The sequence below is a fragment of the Rhea pennata genome, chromosome 3 (genome assembly GCF_028389875.1).
Source record: "Rhea pennata isolate bPtePen1 chromosome 3, bPtePen1.pri, whole genome shotgun sequence".
Classification (NCBI taxonomy): Eukaryota; Metazoa; Chordata; class Aves; order Rheiformes; family Rheidae; genus Rhea; species Rhea pennata.
Window position 1 is genome coordinate 11269565 of NC_084665.1, and position 19768 is coordinate 11289332.

General features: G+C 37.9%; 1 long non-coding RNA gene across 1 annotated transcript in view; it reads left to right on the forward strand.

Annotated features, from left to right (window-relative positions):
• The window catches only part of LOC134139115 (uncharacterized), a 330410-nt gene that overhangs the window by 217814 nt on the left and 92828 nt on the right, over window positions 1-19768 (forward strand). Inside the window, exon 6 of the long non-coding RNA XR_009958070.1 lies at window positions 5949-6085. This is a non-coding gene — a long non-coding RNA (uncharacterized LOC134139115). The remainder of the gene's footprint in view (window positions 1-5948; window positions 6086-19768) is intronic.

Consider the following 19768-nt stretch of genomic DNA (forward strand, 5'->3'; position numbering starts at 1 on the left):
TTTACTGAGTCTTTATCACTTCCTTTGGTTTACCTTTCTTGATTAAAAAATTATCAATCATAGAGGGAGCAGGTCTTCAGTGGTCAGTCTCAAACTGCAAATAAGGAATAATAAGCAATTGGGGAACCATCAATGAATCAGTGATTATGGCACATCAGTGCTCCTTAATGGTAAAGTACAGATGTGGGAAGGAGACTGCACAGCCCTGAAGAGCTGGAAGTCTCTGTACCGGGGAAACACGGTTACAAAGTAGTGACCAGCACTGCAGCTGAACTGACAGGGGACATCCAAGCCTTGTTCTTGAAACTTTGCTGCCAGCTGCAACTTTTTCATGTGACTTCTTTGCCGGTGTGTATATTCCAGTAGGTTTTGTTCCCTGCAAAACATAAGCTTATGCTCAATTTAAGCACATATAGTCCCACTAGAGTTAAAGAAACTTCTTGTATAGCTGTTGTTAAAATCCATGCGTATGGGCTGTGTTGGACTAGGGTTTGTAATATGTATTATGGCAGTAATTAGACTTGCTAAAAATCTGAATCGGGAAAGAATACTTAGATAATTTATCCACAGCAAATAATTCAGCAACTCTGTCAACAGTGCACTTCTGGTCTGTACAGATATTGCTCGCAGTAATTCGTCTCCAGAGAAAGAGCCCATCAATAAAAGCGGCACATTCCTGCATACAGAAGACCGCCAATCCTTCAGCTGTCAGGTCTTCGCTAAGCCCATTGTTCCGCGCTTCCTTTCTCATATAATAATTCTGACTTCCCTGACCTTTCTGTCTGCTCTTCCAACATGGATTTCGGAACACCTACCCCAGAAACAAAGCTCAGCCCAAATGATTATTGGGCTTCATGCCTTTCACCCGAGATGGAGCTGTGTTTTCCTTTCACTCCATTTCCGTTTAGACTTTCTTTTCCAGTTCTTCTAAAGTGTCTGTCTCAGCTGCCTGGTTTGCAAAGGCTCCTTGGACTGTGTTACTGTGTTTTTCTCACACTCCTCTGAAAGCCACAGGGTCAAAACAATGCTTCTAATCTCATTTTAAATCCCTTGTGTACTTTGTTTAGTTATGTTTTTGTGCCAGCTTTCTTTACAGCTTTTGCTTTCAAATTGGGGTTGCAGTTTCTTCTCAGGGGGTGAAATTCTGGCTTTACAGAAATCAGTAAAAAGCTTCTATTACCTTTGGTCAGGCCACGATTTTGTTCAGAGTCCTGAAAACAGAAAATAGATCGTTACTTGTTGCTCCCACATCTCTAGTGTTTTAGTAAACACCATAGATTTAAGAAATATGGAAAAACATACCTATTTACTGATAATACAGGTAGTAGCAAAATTTCTTTCAGCCTGTTCCAGAGGGATGGGTTTGGCCTTTTTTTTCTTTTTAGATGGATTGAGCCACAACAGAATTTTTTCTTAGCTTTATAAAAGTACGTTTGTGTTCTTTGTGTTGTCCTTATTTACCCAGAGCCTGTTCCAAATCCCTCTGACGTTAGTGGAAAGACTCCCACTGAACTCAGTGAGCTAGTATCAGAAGCTAGTATCGAGTGTTTCCTTACTCCATCTGCAGTCAGAGGGAAATCAAAAAGGCTACCTGTGGCATAAAAGACTGCTCAATGCAGGAAACAGAGAATCCACCTTCTACTGTGTGCTTTTTACTATTCTGCTTGGGGGAAGACTGGATTTATAGGGATTTAACAGTTCAGTGCCTACTTATGCTTCAGAATCTGCATGAGCCCTCAGAATCTCACTTTTGGAAAAAGTGCTGGACAATTATGTGCGCGTTTTTCTGCTATTTATAAGTGAATTGCATGGGCAAATGGTTGCATACTCGTGGCACAAACACACTTGGGATAGTGTGCTTGTACTTCTGATCATCAGACCAGTAACAGAGTTTGATTGAATGATGCCGCATGATTTCATTAACCATCTATCTCTATTATACTCCAATGAAGAAAATAGAATTCTAGAATCTGGAAATGGGTCAGTAGAAGTATGTTTTTAACCTGAGCCACCATTTGCCAAGCAAGGTGAAAAAATCCCAAATACTTGTCAGGATTATTTTATTTTATTTTATTTTTTACTATTTTATGCTTCTGTCTGCATTTGCTGTATTTCATTTCTTTTCATTTTAATAATTCTATATAAAATATAAAGATTATAGTCAAGTTTAGATCTACATCTGAATCATATGGGGAAGATTTATGAGGCAATCTTTCACTGATGGCAGAGGTCAGTGACATAGCCAGGATCCAGCTCTGTATTTTTTTTGATACATTATAGAATTATTATTTTGGGTACCTGGCAATAATGTTATTTTGTAAAATTCTGGATCACCGTTGTGAATTTTTTATGCAAACAGACAGGAAAAACTGAGAAATTAAAAATAATTACAAAGCACCTCAGTAGACTATTTATTATTAACAAGAAATTTATTCCTTTCTAGAGCTGCGTGTGAGATACTAGGCATTCAAACTTGAATTTGTTGGACTAACTGTGCCCTAGGGGCTTGCTGACCAGTTAGGAGGATCAGCAGAAGAAACAATAAAGCATTTTTATTAGCCTTGAAGTCAGACCAGTGGGAATTTTTCAGAAAAGAGCCTACCCCAGATCTATTTCATAAACTAACTTCCTCCAAACTAGTTGATGACAATAGAAATAAAAACAATCCAAACAAGAGGTGAAAGAAGAAAAACCTTCCATTTGTTAATTACACAATAAGATGTTTTGGAAATGTCTCCGTATAATTTTTGTCAGCAGATTGGCTATAAATGGTTGCGTATGTTTTGTCTGTAATTATGTTCGGGAATTTTAAGAGCAGGATGAAGGTTGTATGCACGTGGAATTTATGTTGCCATTTGGACCAAAACTGTATTTTGTCAATGACTTGCAACCTCATCGTCGTTGTCATGATTATTGCGTTCGAAGGTCTCAGATGAAACAAGGGCACTACACAAACACGCCGAGGGACGGAGGTTTCAAGCAGAGCAAATGCTTTGGGTGATTAATTGTGTATGATGTTCGCAGTGCTAGTTCAAGTAAACATTTTTGCCTGAAAAAAGGGAAGATCAGTGATCTTGAATAGCAGTACAGCTGGATTCCAGGCAAAAGTATTTTTAGAAAGTAGGCTTTAGGTAGGTTTTTGAGTTAGGTTACCCCCCCATCCCCTTAGGGTTGTGCTTTGTGCTAAATCATTATTGCTGTGAGAAAGAGAAGCCCAAATACTTGATTCCAAAGGCAATTAGGTACATAAATACCTTTAAAGATTTGATTTAAGACTGGATCTAATGTGCGTCGAAGTTAATAACATTCTTTAAACTAGCTCATCTGAACGTAGGTTCAGATCCTTTATTTGAATGTTGCAGGTAAAGCTTTAGGCACTGTAGAAATATGATTCTAAAAGTGGGTTCTTAAGCAATGTCCCCTGATTTTCAGCGTTATTCCAGTTCTCTTGAATTCAAAAGAACTGAAGATGCTTACTTTTTAAAAATTATGTAAGGTTTTCTCAGAGGCTTAAATGTGACATCGATGGGCTTAGTGAATCTTTTCTGGTAACTATTCACTTGCTTGCATTCTTAGTGATTTTTTTTCTAAGTTAGAGTCTAGAAACTTCACTTATGGTGCCTCTATCAAATTTCTTTACCTTTATTTTTAAAACTGATCACCAGAATTACAAAGCAATACAGTTATCCTAACAACATACAACTATTCTCTCCAATGCCTTTGCACACTTAAAATAAGCCAAAATAGTTTCTCATCAGTCAAAAACTGAGGAATACCACTGCATTGATGAACAAGTGAGAGGTTGGGCCAACTTATATTTTTATTATAGTTACTTTATTGATTTCCTTGTTGTCAAGGTCACCAGAAAGCTATGGAAAACTTTATCCTAAAATGCTGGGATTACTGGCATTTTGTTCTATTTCTTGAAGAAAAATGTAAAAAACGTGAAGAACTTGGAGAGCCTCTGCCCTTAAGTCTCTTTACAAGAAACTATTTTTTATTATTAGATACAGGACCAAACTGCTCTGCAATTTTTCCACTGCTATTAACTGTAAATAACTTCCAACTTGTATTAACTCTTTTTACTCATGACAAGTAGAAATGTTTTGTATCTACTGGGCCTGATGAGAGAAACAGATGAGCTGAAAATTCGAGGCAGGGTCTGAAGGAGAGCTCTTTTGTGTTGGGACAGTATTTATCAACTTCTCTGTTAAAACTCTCGTTTCTGATCCCTGAGAGACCTGAAACACTTTTGTGAGCTAGAACATGTTAGGAAACATAGCCACGGTAATGCTAGATTTGATCCGCACCCTCTGAAGTAATTAACAAGGCTCTTGTTAGCCTTTGGGAAATGGGATGTACTATACTCTGCAAGGATAGTCCTGACAAAAAATTATCATCTAGCTGAAGGATCTAAGCTGGAGAGCTGTAGATTTAGGTTCAATTCCTAGATCTCTCGAGCTGTCCAAAGGCAGAAGCAGGACCTCAGCTATGATTGAGGCCTGTTGATACTATCTAACCAAAAACACTAATTAGAATGAAGATAGTTATACATGTTGAGTTAAGGAGGAAAGCAGCAATAACTGTCACAAAAGCAGTTCTCTAGCCCGGCGTGCTGTTTCTGGCATGTGCATGTGATGCAGAGATCCTTCCTGAGTCCTGACCCCTAAATCCACTGCCATGGTTTAATCACAGACCTGGGCTCTTTGGGTGAGAATGTGCTGGTGCCTTCATAGATCCTAAAGACAACGGAAAATAGAGGAACTGTACCTGCTTCAAAGTGTACAATGATTTGAGATCTAAAGATAGTCTCCTGCTGAGATACATAGTGCAAAAAATTCTATTTACCTGTCTGACTACAGCTAATCTGAGCTAATCTGTATTCCGAATGCTCCGCTCATATGTTCCCATACCTCTACGTGTGCGTTTAAGGACTGACCCTATAATGGAGATAGAAAATGTGGACTTCCCTCTGCAGGGCAGATTTTTATCAGGTTTTTTTAGATGCAACAATATAAGTATATATATTATGAAAAATTTGAAATTTCTTTCCAATTTGTATTTTAAGTGAATCTACTTCATATCGTATTGCTCTGAAGAGTTCTTAATCAGTCTTTTCCATGTTAATGCCACAAGTTATTGATGAGGAAAGTTTCATATCTACTCCCGTTTTGTCACAAAAGGAAGAAAAAGTAGTTACAATGACTACGTAAGAATTGTTGCACTGAAAGATTCCCTGGTACTGCTACTGCATTTTATTTATAGGAATTAAGGCACAGAGGCACTAGCCTATAAAATTCATTAGGTGTTTAAAATATATTTGGGCTTTTTGGCCAGAGAAAATTAGCAGTTGGCAGGAGGTCACACAGGAACCTTTTGGCAGAACTGAAAATAAGTTGCAGCCTCCCCTTACACCCTGGAGAAGGATTTTGGCTTTTCTTCCTTCACTTTCTTTTCTGGATGTTGAACACTGTTCTTGAGTTTAGCATCCACTAAAGCCATCAGGGTCTTTCCTTTGACTTGAAGGAGAATTAGGTTGTGTATCAAAAGGATGAGTAGCTGTAGTATCACTAAAATTATCTGACCAGTAGTTATTTATCCTGGCCATAAAGACTGTCCTTAGAGTTGTATTTGTGAGTCAGTTTCCATCCTCATTCAGGTTGTATGTATATTTGGTTGATTGCAGCAGAAACTGGAGGAAATTCAAATTATTGCTTTAGATGGACTTTTTTTTTCAACTGAATGTGTCAACTTTCTAGCTCAGCTATGGGGAAAGAATCAAGGTCTCTTTAAACTGTAACTTCAGTAGGTCTGACAGTCATTCTCCTCCCACACTGTCCTAGCCCTCAAAAATAATTGAGGCATCCAAAATAACTAGGCTCTCTTGGAAGTTGTGGCCAGAAAAAAAAATAGTATTAAGTCACTGTTTTTACTGCTTTATTTTTCAGGGCTCCATTCCGTGGGCTTCAAATCACCAACGGGGAGACTACTACAATTTCAACTACAATAGTCTGATGGATAAATCCCTTATCCCATCCTGTTTGCTTAATCCAGGATTCTGAAAAATGTTCACGTATCAGAAAAGGTAAACGTAAGGTTCTTTGTATTTTCATCCATCTTTTAATTTAGAAGTGCTGTTAATCAGAATGAGTCTGCAAGGTTTTAGGGCCCAATTAGACTCCTGTATTTTTGAAATGGATGATGTTCTTTGATTCTGCTGAGCCTGATGCACCAGAACAGATCTCATTACAGTTTTGGGGCCCAGGTCACGAGAGGAAACAACAGATGGGTGGAACACACATAAAGAGAAGAGAAGATAAAAGTGAAGATAAAGAGAAGCGAAGATAAAAAGGAACAAAAACTGGAAAAGGTTTAGGCTAGTCAGAGGATAGAAGATTTATTCTGGCTAAGCAGCCAGGCCCAATACAATGTTTTGCATTTGTATTCTCTGTGGAGACACACAAAGGAATAAACAGAATAAATAAATAAGTATCCTAGCTGGACAACTCGTGTTACATTATTGGTGCTGAAACTTTGACCATGTAAATAGCTTGAAACTACACTTATGATATGATAATTTTATCTCTGATAAGCAGGGTAACTCTGCCTCCAAATCGTAAGAGTACGTGTATGGAAGAAAATAATTAATTTTTAAAAGTAAGTCAGGAGGCAAAAATTTAGTGCTGGTAGGCTACATTGCATGCTGCAGTGTCTTTCTGGTGACTTTGCAAATATTCCTCAAATTTTTCCGTCTCATGAATAAATTTTGAAATTTGGAAGGTAGCTGATTTTATTGTACTACTTTCCTACTCACAGATAATTGCGCAAAAAGGGGAGAGGAAGATGGGCTCTCATTCTCAAGTGTTTTAGCTGGCTCTAAAGTCATACGTTAAAAATATTCCCTTTGCCTTCAACTGTAGAAACAGTGTCAGAATCCGCAGGGGGCACTGGTATTTGAACAAGGCTGCTCAATTTGTTTTTGATTAGGCATAATTAATTTATTGCAAGTTATACAAGGATGGGTAATATCATCTGATTCCTGGGGAGAGGGTGTGTGTTTTGTTTTGTTGTTTTTTGTGTCTCAGTTTAAATTTACCTCTATCAACCAATTCTCTGAGAAGTAAAAAGAAATGCATCTGGGGTACATCTTAGAAAACATTATTTATCTTGACCAGAAGAATAGCAAAAGAACAATCTTGATAGATTTCTGTAATGAAAATGAAACAATCAACACACAGAAATATGAGGAAGAAATTACACCCATTAAATACATCTAGACTGATGAATGATATGATGGCTGCCTATTCAAGTTGGAAATTTTACACATGATTGAAGCTTTATTTAGTCTAATGAAATGTGCTTCCTGAATGCTGCATCTGAGTGACGGCGTGACCCAGAGCACAAAAGAAAGTATTATGTGATTAGACTGAGATCATTCTCATTTAAAGTCATTGTGATATAATTTTAAGTTTTTAATTAGCAGTATATACTTTTGTGTCCATTGCCTCTTTTATTGCAAATACCCTTTCAGGTCTTGTCCTTCCACAGGCTTGTTTGAAACTCAGTATGGATTAACAGCAAAGGGGGGCTGGAATCCACTGATCCTTTTTTTTCCAAAGTAGTGAATAGTGAGGGGAGGGATATTTCAAAAAAGGCTCATCTTGTGCAGAATGCTTCATATGGTCCATAGTACATTTTCCAAAAATTTTTTTGCTTGGAGTTCCTACTTATGTCACTTGATTGACCTATGAAAATAGTAATAGTCATGTTCTTGCCTAGTTTAAATTCGTGAAATCGTGTCAGAGTTATCACTGGAAAAGCCAGTGACTCTAGACGTGCTCTCACCCCACCCTAGATATGGCACCTGGGATTTTGTATGAGACTTGTGGAGATATACTGCTTTACACCAGCTTGGAGTTTGTGCCTAGATCTTCTACACCACACATTTCTTACCTCATTTCACCTTTATGAGCTGAGTCTTTACTTTGAAGCTGTTTCATGTACCATGCTAGAAGGCAACTAGCCACACAGAAAACACCACTGTTTTCATTAAAAGTCATTAAATCACATTTGATTTGTGCAAAATTTAACATAGTTCATAATACAATTTTATGAGCTATTGAGATTTCTGGCACCATAAAATGATTTTGTTAGTGCTTTTCAGCAGTTGTTACTTAAGGTGATGTTTAAAAGTAATGAAGGGGAAAGCAAATGCAAGGGGTCAGCTTGCTACTCGAGCCCACACTCCTTTCCTTTCCTAGCTGGAGAGCATTAGTAGGGGTAAGCAAGCATTAAACAGAGTCAGTGTAATCTCTTTGTGTGAAAGAGCTCACTGCAAACCCCATATTTTAGATGAATATGAACCTGCTGACCGCAATCCTGAGTTTTAGCTTGTTAGTTAGGTTGACTGATGAACACTCAGGACCAGACAGATAAGCCAGACACTAAATCTATCTACTGTATGTGTTCAGCCAGATTAAAGCTGTATCAATCATTTAAAACTGCATTTCAAGAGCGTGCTGTATAGTTTCCCATTACCATAAATCACTGATTTTGGAGCCTGTAGCAATTTAACCACCTTTTTCACAAGACATCTGAAAGTATGCATGCACCTGTCAGTCCCTTGTTTTGTGCCCGTTTGGAAGATTCGTATCTTGTAATTCTTTAGCATATTTTTATTTCAGCCCTTTGTTAAAATTTGGGAGGGCGAAAGAAGAAAGTCACGAATGATCTCTCAATACAAAACAGTTTTAAAAATACCTCAGTTTAAATCTTAAAATGTAAACTCTCTAATATTATTTTTTAGCTCACCATAGTGAGAAGAGAATATTGAAAGTGTGTGTGTGTGAATCACAATAAAACCCAACACTGGAAGAGATGAAGGAATCTTTTCTTTAAGGAGACTTCCTTTTTTTTTATTATTATTATTATTTTTTGCCTGTTTTAATAATGAATAAGTGAACACCTATAGTTTTAAGCCACATGTGTAGAGATTAAGTAGTTGACTGTGGGTATACTTCAGGTGCATTCGGAGAGAGGTTTGGGTTGCAGAGAATGAGTTGGATTCTTTCCATAGGTTTTAGTGGAGTTTTGGATTGCATCTTGGGGTCTGATCCCATATGTTGCTTAGCATGAGCTGTGGGAACATGCTCAGATTTTTGCAACAGAAAAGTGATTGTAAAGGGCCACAGCTAGGGTCCGTTTAATTAACAATATAGATCCTAAAAGGAGTGGTACCAAGTACTTTCAAAGATGATACAAAAACTCCTTCCTTCAAATAATTTTCCCAAAGTACTCTAGTAAAATTCAGTTGATGATTTGTTTCACTTACAGTCTTACTAGGAGGAAGAGATAGGGCCACGTTCCTTGACACACAACCGATCAGCTGGTTGCAACTGTTGTACAGCTGTATAGAGCTGAAGGTGAGGCTACGCTAAGATTCCAGTTTTGGATGCGTGGACTGTGGGAAAACTAGTTATGTAGCCTTTTAGGTTTCCTCTGCTGAAATGTGACTCCTGATCACTGTAATTTTGAATTATTCTTAAACGGTTTCTCGGACTATGAGAACCACAGACTGACCCCAGCTTTTCCGATGAACAAAGAGCAGCTGAGCCACTTCTTCGCAGGGTCGCTGCTGGGAGCGTGTTTCTGAAATTTGTTGGTTCTGCTTGCACTCTTCAGGCCTGAGGAAATGAATGGAAAGCGGTTTTCAGGGATATTCCACTGATAATTATGAAGAAACAGCCATACCACAAGGAACTTTTAATAGTATTTGTGCTGAAAAACGAACAATAGCAATGAGAATGTAGGTTAAAAATACAATGCAGTCCTTTTTTTGTTGTTGTAAAGCTTGTTTCAGGAAATCTTGCATTTGACTGGGAATCTTTCACCTTTGAAAAATACTGCATTTTAGGAATTTTTAATACTGTGTTGCCTTTTCTCTAGCTATGAATTTGGGGCGTAACTTGTGATATATTTATGGAAAGTGAAATTTAATCATTTTTTTCTCCTGTAAGATACTTGCCTGAGTATTTTTATTACAAACTTGTGTAAATGTTGATAATGGAAGAATGTAGAAATTGATTTCTGTGCAAGCAGATGCAATAATTATGACTTAAGGCTATATCCATTACAAGCAAGGAATTCCTCATAAATTTAAATATATATTTTGGAAGCAGTTCTGGAGCTGTTTTAAAAATCTACAGTGGAGTGACACCAGTTTACACTATCAGAGAATCTGAAATTCAGAAGACAAAAAACCAAGTGTGTGTGGGGGGAATAGTGCTATATCATACAGCAAGCGAGCACAGGAATGACTGGCAGGAGAGTGGTACACTACAGGAACTGGATGGTCGACAGATTTGCAATGTTGTAAAACACATGGGAAAAGTCCCTTCTGTTTATTTTTTTTCTCCCCCTTATTAATTTACCGCAACCACAAGCCATGTGTTCCAGTTCCTGTCTGGAAAAAGAGGCTGGCTGGGCCATACTGTGACTTAGTCAAACTAGTGATCAAAAAGCAGCTGGAAAACCCCAAGAAATTCTGAAATGCTCATAAAAGAGTCAAGGAGTGTTGCTTGTAAAGCGCTCGGAATAGGGAGAAGTCCGTTCTGGTCGTGTTACTGTGTTCCTTGTTTTGTGCTAACAGCTCTAATGAGGGACATCAGCAGTTGAAAATGAAGCGGACAAAATGTTTTCAATGAAAGCCAGTGCCTCAAAATGCTTGGGTTCATAGTCTGACCAAAAGTCCATGGTCCTTTGTGTTAGCACAGAAGTAACTTGTGCCAAGTATCCTCTCAAAGCCCGTAGCAGATGTGCTTAACGTAGATATAATACTGGAGCTTGCTCATTTTACCATCGCAGCTATAGCCCCCCTACACGAGCTGAATCAAGTTTCACAGCATCTGGCGCAGCAGCCTGGGCTCTGTGACGTGGATTGGCTTTCGCGCTCCCTTTTCTCGGAGCAGCGCAATTCTTTTGGGATGGGTTTTGGGAGAGAGGCTTTCTGAGTGGATGTTTTAAACTGTTAAGAGAACAGCATTGGTCACAGCCCCCTTGTGCGTGGGCCTTCTTTGAGGAGAAGCAGGTAACACATTATTACCCTACTTCTCCCCAAAGAAGCCCCTTGCCTACCCTCAGCTGTGACCTTTGAAGCCATCTCCTAGCTAGGGATGGAGGGATTCTTATGGCCATCATTCATCTCTTTGCCAGCAGATAGGAAGAGAAACAACTTTGTGCACACCAAGGAAAGGGAGGAGTGAAAATTTAGATAGACGGGGTTGATATTCTTAATTATTCAAAGGAAATGTTCCCATTTCAGATGTTTATTTTGGAAAGGGTATAGCTGAGCTCTAGTAGGCAACATGGAAGAAAGAGATCATACAAACTTCATGTTACCTTCCTGAAAGACATATTACTGTGAATTGCAAGTCCTGAAAGTTAATAATAATATTTTCTTAGTTTATCTACTTAATGAATTTATTTGATCCTTGGTTTGTTCAAAGGTATGATTACGTATGACCTTTCATGTGCAGTTTAGTCACATGGTGTCCATGACCAATACTATTTTCTTAAGAAAACTTAGGAGATAGAAGAAGCAGTATGGACTTTGTAGGTGGTACACGGGACTGCAAGTCTGAAAACCTAATTTTCTTTTTCCAGGTCTGCAAATAACCTCAATGTTTTAATCCTGTCTGTCCCTCTTTCCTCACTGTAAAAGGGAGTCACAATCTGATATCAACTGATATGAAGTGATATTATACAGTAAAGTATCGCTAACAGTAATTATAATGTTGGTAAGATGTTGCTTCACAAAATCTCTTGCTGTGACTGGTGACTTTTGGTTCAAAGATTGCTCAGTCCTAGTATGAGTGTTTTGTAGCTCTGAACTGTGCTTTTCCCAATGTTCTCTTACCCTGTTTTCTTCCTGTCTTTCCCAGCAACTTTTCTTTTATCTGATTTGATCAGGAAGAAAAAGGATGTAATTTCTTATTTTTCTTGTTTTTGCTTTGCTTCAGACTTTGCTGTGGATCTCCTCTGCTTTCCTGCTCTGAGTATAAACATAGTGCACTTGCTTACACACATGCACCCCTACCTTTCTTAGTAATGAACAAGTGAACAACACATTATCAGGTGTTGTTCGGAAAGACCAAAAAACAGTTGATCAATTCAGATGGCTCCTACCTGATGAACAAAACTTAAGATTTCTTCTGAGCATCACTGCTGTACCATGGGTATTCACAGCTCCCTTCCATTTGTGTCTGGTGTTGTATGTGTAGACCAGTTCAGTATATGTAACATTTTCTTTACTCTCTCTATGTTTTTAAAGCCTCAAAATAGGAATATGGTAGAAGAAAAAAAATCTTCTTCCATGAATTTTAAAATGTTTCTCAGAGGTACCAAATTTTACTCAAAGTCACTCTCATTGTAGGCAGAGTATCAGTAAAGTATAGGTAAGGGTGGGAAATCCCACTTACTTTGGTAGCTCCAAGCTTCAGATTTTGATTTGAAATTCTTGGTACTTTAGAAAAAATACAGAAGATAAATCAGTTTGTGAATTTTCCATCAAAAAAGGGACAGAAAAATCTGTAAAGACAAAATAATATATGTAAGAGCTATAATTTCTGACTGCAACTCTGTAGCTGTTACTAGTTTGTGTTATAATGTCTGTCTTGGATACTGTCACCACCATATTTCTTTTTTTAATTATTTGCTTTGTCTCATGGCTAGATACTACGATTGCATATAAGTGTGTTCTCACATGCAAATGAGTTCATTTATGAGTACAAAAAAATAGTTACTTAGTAGCCATTAATACTGCAGGTAAATGTAATAGTGGAGGAGGTGTGATAGTGTTTGTTTTTTGCTGTATGTAGGTCATTATCCTCAGCTATCAAGCTCTTTTTCCCCAAAAATGCTAATATTTCCAGCATTTTTTGTCTTTAAATGATCAGCTTATGTAGAATATTAGAAGCTGCAGACTGTCATCTTAATTTCATATCTAGTTATTTTCTATAGTCATTACATTCAATTGTACTCTTGGATTAGGGACCCATTCTGGACTTTAGTTATGGTGTGCGTTGTTCTACATAACACCAGAAATATGAAGGTGTAATGTGTTTTTTACCTTGTTAAAGGTGTTATATGATGTACTGTCTTTAGTACTGATGCAAAGAAAGATAATGATTTAAAAGCTTTTAGACGTAGGGCAAATATTAACCAACAGTTCTGTCCAACTATGTGGCCTTAGGGTCAAATTTTAATTCAGGATGTACTACATCTCAGAATTCACCATGTTGGTATCCAAACTTGATAAGATAGCTGCTGATCAGGGATTAAAAATTATTTTGTAGCTAGGTACTTTTGATTTTAAGAAAAACTACCGTTTTCTGTCTTTTTCTTCCTTTTTTTGCTTGACAGTGTTTTGTAGTAAGCGATTCCCTTCTAAGTCTTTTTATGTCCCTCTGTTGCTTGAATGTTTTATGAGCAATTCCAGTTTCTTAACCTTGCACATTACCCTCTGCTATGAAATTTCTGCTTCCCAGGCTTTCTGCTATGTCACCGCAATGGTCCAACACCAAGCAGAATGCCAATGAAACCTTGAAAAGTGCTCTTCAAACCAAAGAGAAGCAGTAGATCAAGTCAAATAAACAGGACCAGGCTACAGCAAGTAAACAGTATTTGAGCTTTCCTTATAAATAATCCATTTGCAACTGAAGCTAAGCTATGCTAAGCTAGTAACTGTTGACAGCAAGAGTTTGGAAAGTTTGGTGAGTAAAAGGGAAATGACCTATGACCAGAAGAATTAGGACAAACACTCAGAAGTGACACCAAGCCAATAGATTAAGAACTCAAAATTCTTGACAATAAAACAAACATAAAGTTCAAATTATATTTCTAGATTCCAGTTCCGTGGTCATGTACAATCCCAGCCTCCAATTGACAACGTCCCTCTTTATTTGTGTAGAACTGCAAGCTTGTTCTGGTTGAAAGGGACCTCGAGAGGATACCTAGTCCAACCTTCTGTTCAAGGCAAGGTATCTTGATAACGGACTTTTCGAGGACCACTCGGGGACCATTTGACCTACAAAAGCATGTACGTTCTAATATACTTCCTATTTTCATAGAAGGGAAAAATAATGGCATTATGTTTCTGAGAAAGCTGTGTTTTAATCACTGGAGTGCTGTTCCGGCTTCAGGTTGATTTTTTGTTAGCTACTGAATTCTCACAGAAATCAATCTGAATTTTGGGTGGTGAAAGAACTGTAGGTGAGCTCTCCTCTCAGTGACTTGAGAAGGTTAAGCACTTTGAAAGATTGAGTATATTATACACAAAAACATAGTCGGGCAAATGGAATATGTCTGAGAGTGAGTGCAATCTTACATACTATTACTGGTGAGATAGCAATGCATTTATATCTCACTGGTAAGATTAATGAGAGTTATTGCATGTTTTAAAGTTCTGTTGCAGTTTAAAACCTCTAAAGCCTGGGGTTTTATGTTCAACTTTTACTTTTTCCTTAGAATTTTTTCTTCTGGTTTTCTTTTCTTTTCTTTTCTTTTCTTTTCTTTTCTTTTCTTTTCTTTTCTTTTCTTTTCTTTTCTTTTCTTTTTTTAGACTATAACTTATTTATTTTTTATGAATGCTTGTTAAAAATTTTTCTGTCAATTGAAAATTTGAAGGAAGCGTTTGCCCTTTGGATTCCTGTATCTCCCAGTTGATCTTTCCTAGAGACTCAAATGAGCAGCTGGTTAGATTGCTATAAAGATGTATCTAGGTATATGTATACTCTATCATTTTGTTTTAAGAGATAGCTTAATTTTCAGGGACATTATGCTCCTCTGTCTCCTACTGACTTACTTATACATGGACTGCAAAAATACAGTTAGGAAACTTATTTAGGTGCTGCTTTTGTAAGGCAAGTTTTGTCTGTTTTTATATGTGTCTGGGTAGCTGAAGAGTAAATGTTCCCATATTTGGAAAATTATCTTGCTCTGAAAACTGCTTATATAAGAATTTTGCAGTTCAGAATTATGCTGATATATTGGTCTAGTTTGAATCCATATACCTGAGGTAGTTCATCTCAATGCCTGCTAGAACTGTGGACCATATCCATCATGTATTGTATAGCCAAGAATTAGAAATTAGATGCTCAGCCTACAGCTACTGGGGCTCATGGGAAAATCCTCCTTGGGTGCCAAAATAGGAGGAACAGCCTTCTGACAAGAGCTGGCACCTTCGTGACAGGCATGTCCTTTCACACTGTGGTGTAATGCAGTCCAGCATACTTTGAAGGCCCAAAGTGGTGGTGGTCCTGGCTTATCTTTCAGTAGATACTGATCTTTATCAGGGAGTCATAACAAACTGTTCAGCAGAGTTGGAGGGGGTGAGAGAAGTCTTTGGCTTCGTTTAGGACAAGTCTGATGTGAACACTAAGGTATTTTGCACTTCGAGTGGCTGGCCTTTTTTTGATGTTGAACTGTAAGATGTGAACAAATTTCAGTGTTATACCGGAGCTGCTCTGTTGCACTGAATAAAGCAAAGAGTGCATTTCAGTGGGCGTTTCAAAATACCAGGCATACGATTCTCGTACGTAAGGACGTTCTGTTTAATTCCTTTGTAATTACCTGAAGGTATAGCTGAATGTTACGGTATTTATGAAGTGAAATACTGTTCGCTTGAGTATAATTTCTCAGGCATGTGCATCTTTTCTTTAGTAACTGCTGGTCCTCTTGGTTAGGAGTTTGAGTGCAGAAAATAGAAAATCATTCAGTGATTGGAGGAAAGTGGGGCAAAATGTTATCTCGGAGCTGTGATATTTGGCTTCCAGTGGACACAGAAACGTGACACAAATCAAATGTCAAACTAGCTGATAGTAGACAGGAAGGATTAGTGTTGACACAGCAGACCTGACCCCTGCCAGCAGTGTAACCGTGTTTCAGTGCAGCCATGTCTCTCTGAAATCACCCCAGGCGTATGAGCAGTAGAAACTGTAGGTGAAGATACAGGAAACAGGGTGAGTTAGGACATTCGCCTGCCTAATTGGGCTGACAGCTCGGTCTGGATGGGGACAGTGTTTATTTACTCATTGTTGTGTGATGAACAAGTGGAAAGATATGCCTGCTTTAGCCCGTGCTGGTATTGGTCCTAACACCGTCTGGCTCCAGCCACAGTAAACCAGGACAATACAACACACAAAAACTTCCTATTCACCATCACTTTTAAGTCTGTCCTGGCACAGATATGCAATGACCTCAGACCGCAGTTGGGTCTAATAGGGAATTTATCTTCATGAAAATGTGACCTCTTGCTACCAGAAGGCTACAAAAATACAAGTAACAATGGGCGAATGAAGATAAAGATTTATCCTGGCCAACTGTTGCATTCTCAAAACAGTTCAGCCCTGCCATGAAAAAAAACATAGTTTGACACAGGGTGCTGTCTGAAGCTCTTAAAAAAGTTATCAAGGTCATGGTTGAAAGAACATGTTGCTGTTACTGTTTTTATAAGCAAAAGTTACTGGATTGATTCTCTTTTCTTTTGAATGATACTGGCAGACATTCCATACCACTTTTCAAATCCCAGAATTCATGCTGGCCACAGGAACAGAGATTTCAGGAATTTCAGTTTTCCACTTAGGAATTAGTTTTGTCTCTCCTGGCCTCCCCACTCTAGACTAGGAGTTCATACTGTGTATGTGCTTTTAATCTTGATTTCAATATATTTTACTGTGGCTAGCTTTTAGTTACAATTTAATAACTTCAACCTTATTTTGCCTCAAGCCATATTATAATGAATAAAAAGCTTCTCCTGTGATTTAGCTGAATTTATACAGCTGGCTTTAAAACAGCTGTATAACTTTTCCTATTTACTGGGAAAGATGGCAGTTTAATCATTACAGACTAATCAGCTGAATTCTACTTCCAAACTCAACTTTGCCAAGATAATATGTGGAACCTAATCTAGATCTGTGAGCATGCTTCTAGATATTTTGCTTGATGTTTGTATCTCCTAAATCATAGTTATCCTTGCCCATGAAAGTAATTTAGGCTCAACAACAACCAAAGGGCCTCTGGCACAGTGCAGTAGTTACTTCGTGGTCTCAAAACTTGTAAAGGAAATGGCACTGAGATTTAGAAAGATGCTTACATCAACAGTTGGGTATCTTATAACTGCGTACTACTAGATCCTTTCTGTGAAGCAGCTAGTATGGTCACTGCTGAAAGGACAACTTGGAAATAGGTCTGATTCATCCTATTCTACAAAAGGTCTGTGTCAAATGTAAATCTGCCCTCTGTCCGGAGGGCAGGGGATCTGATCAGGATGTGACAAGCTCAGAGTAAGTATGGTTTTGACTGCAGTCCTACCATTTGTGTCTTCAACACTGGTACTATATGAACTAAACGAAGTATAGCCAGGAGCCTGCATGGATTCCAGCTAAGCAAGGAGCGATGAAAATGAGTAATAAGTGCTGTGCAGGAATCTGCCCACAAATTGAAGGAAAGCAGATAGGATGGAAGAGGCAAGAGGTCAGTAGTATGAAGCTTAGGGCAGATAGGATGGAAGAGGCAAGAGGTCAGTAGTATGAAGCTTAGGGAGCACGTGGTTTGAATGCAACTGTGAAACCTAAGAAGCCTCGTCAATTTGTGAGACTTATTAAAGAAGTGTCCAGCTTTATCTTAAACCATGGAATCCTCACCAGAATTTAAGACACATGAAAGACATTAGCTCATAATTCCTAGTAGTCTCCTGAGTACCTGTTAATAATTATAGTTGGACTTTTTGGCCTTAGAGACTTTTAATTGCCCAGTGTCAAACCTTTTAGTGCAAACTGGAACCCAGTGTAGGATGCTGAATGTGAAAAGGTGTATTTATTAATATATCTGTATATTGACAACTGTGAATTTTGTATGAATGAAGTATTTGCCTCTGCCTGTTGCATATTCAGAATTAGCAAATATCAAACCAAAATGAAGAACGACTATTTACATATACTTAGAGATTTAAAAGGAATCTTGTAAAGAAAGGAAGAAAAGAACAGCAATAAACTAGTCTGAGATCATACTGACTATTAGGTGGAAATATTATTAAAGGAAACTTTTTTAGAAAAATGAGAATGATCAATTTGTCCAGATGTTCTGATAGAAAAAAAAAGTACATAGCATTCATCTCAGTACTGGCAAAGGTAAATAAAGAGCAAGCCAAGTTAGATACTGGTGTGGGGTATACACTCTATGTTTAAAAGATTATATTATATGTAATAAAGTTGAAGACCCCACCAATCCTAGCGAGAGCGTAGTGTAGAGGAGGAGGAGGTCTGAAACATATAGTGAACCGTTTATTCATTACAGCTTTGAAGAATTTGGGGTCAGGTCTCCACTCTAATAACATATCGTTTTTATAATGTATGTCCAGTTAAAAGCCCTCCCCTCAGGTTTCTGTTGCCAGAATGAGGTAAAGAAACTGGAGATTTTAGAACTAATAAAGCAAGCAGTAAACTGGTGCAGGCTTGTATCTAGTCTGATGAAGTTTTGGGAATGCACCCAGAGAAAGTTTGGCTGCTTCAGCACACATCCTGACAGGCAGATGCATGAGGACTGTATTCTATGAATCACAGTATCTCAAACCTTGGCAAATACCGTCCATGAAAATTCAGCTATTAGAAAAAGCAAGAAAAATGTGACTCCAGTTGTTATACAAAACCAACGTATAGAAAGACAGCTTGGCAACCCATCCACCTGCAAAGCTGCAGCAACTGAAAGTTAAGAAGATGTTGTGAAGGAAACAAAGAAATCTTTGAGACCTGTTTTGAAATACCTAAATATCCTTAGCCTCCACTGACATGCGAAAGAAAGTTGAAAATCCAATATTGCTGGAAAGAGAGAAAGTGGCATAATTACAAACAGCGTCATACTGTACTTAACAGAAATCTCAAAAAACCTCCTGTAAAATATAAAAACATAACCCAACACGCTTTATAGGCTGCATATAAACAAAAATTGCTTTAAGTTCAGTAAGAAAGTCACCATTAAATACACCAGCTCTGAATTGTTTGCAAGCCTCTATAGGCCACAAAGTTGAGACGAACCCTTCAGTGCTTCCTGAAAACAGATGGACTCAAAGGAGCGTCCATCAAAGGGCTAGAAGCGTCTCCTAGGGCTTCAGCAGACCCTCCTTACCCTCAGGCCTCTCTGTAGCAGTGTGATGAGATCAGAAAGCTAGTTTTGCAGATAGAAAGATCTCAGACCAATTCAGGACCTCTATATGTTTCATTACTGAAAAGATACTGATAATAATTAACATCTTTTAAACCTTCTGAATGCTATCTTTGTGTGTACTGGATTAGAAAAATTGAAAGTATTAATAAGGCAAGAGAAGAATAAAATTCTTGAATTATTACTATTGTAGAAAATAGTCTTGCCTGTCAGATTTAATTTTTAATATGAATGTCCACACTGTGTTTCTGGTACTTTTAAAAGCCTGGATAGAGTCAGATTGAAGTGAGTGTTTGTGAAGTTAATAGGAAGTTCTGAGCTTTCAACTCTGATAAATGTAACTCTTGAGTGCTATGAAAAATTTCATTTTCAAGGAAGCTTTGACTTTTTTATGGGAAATTTTTCCAGCTGAAAATTTTTACTGGCTCTAATCTTCATTCCTCATTATGGACCAGATTTGGAAATACCTGTGAAAAATAATATATTTGGTTTCAAGATAATCAGAAAGAATGTGTGGATGAAAGCATTATAATTGAGGATATCCAGATCTGTT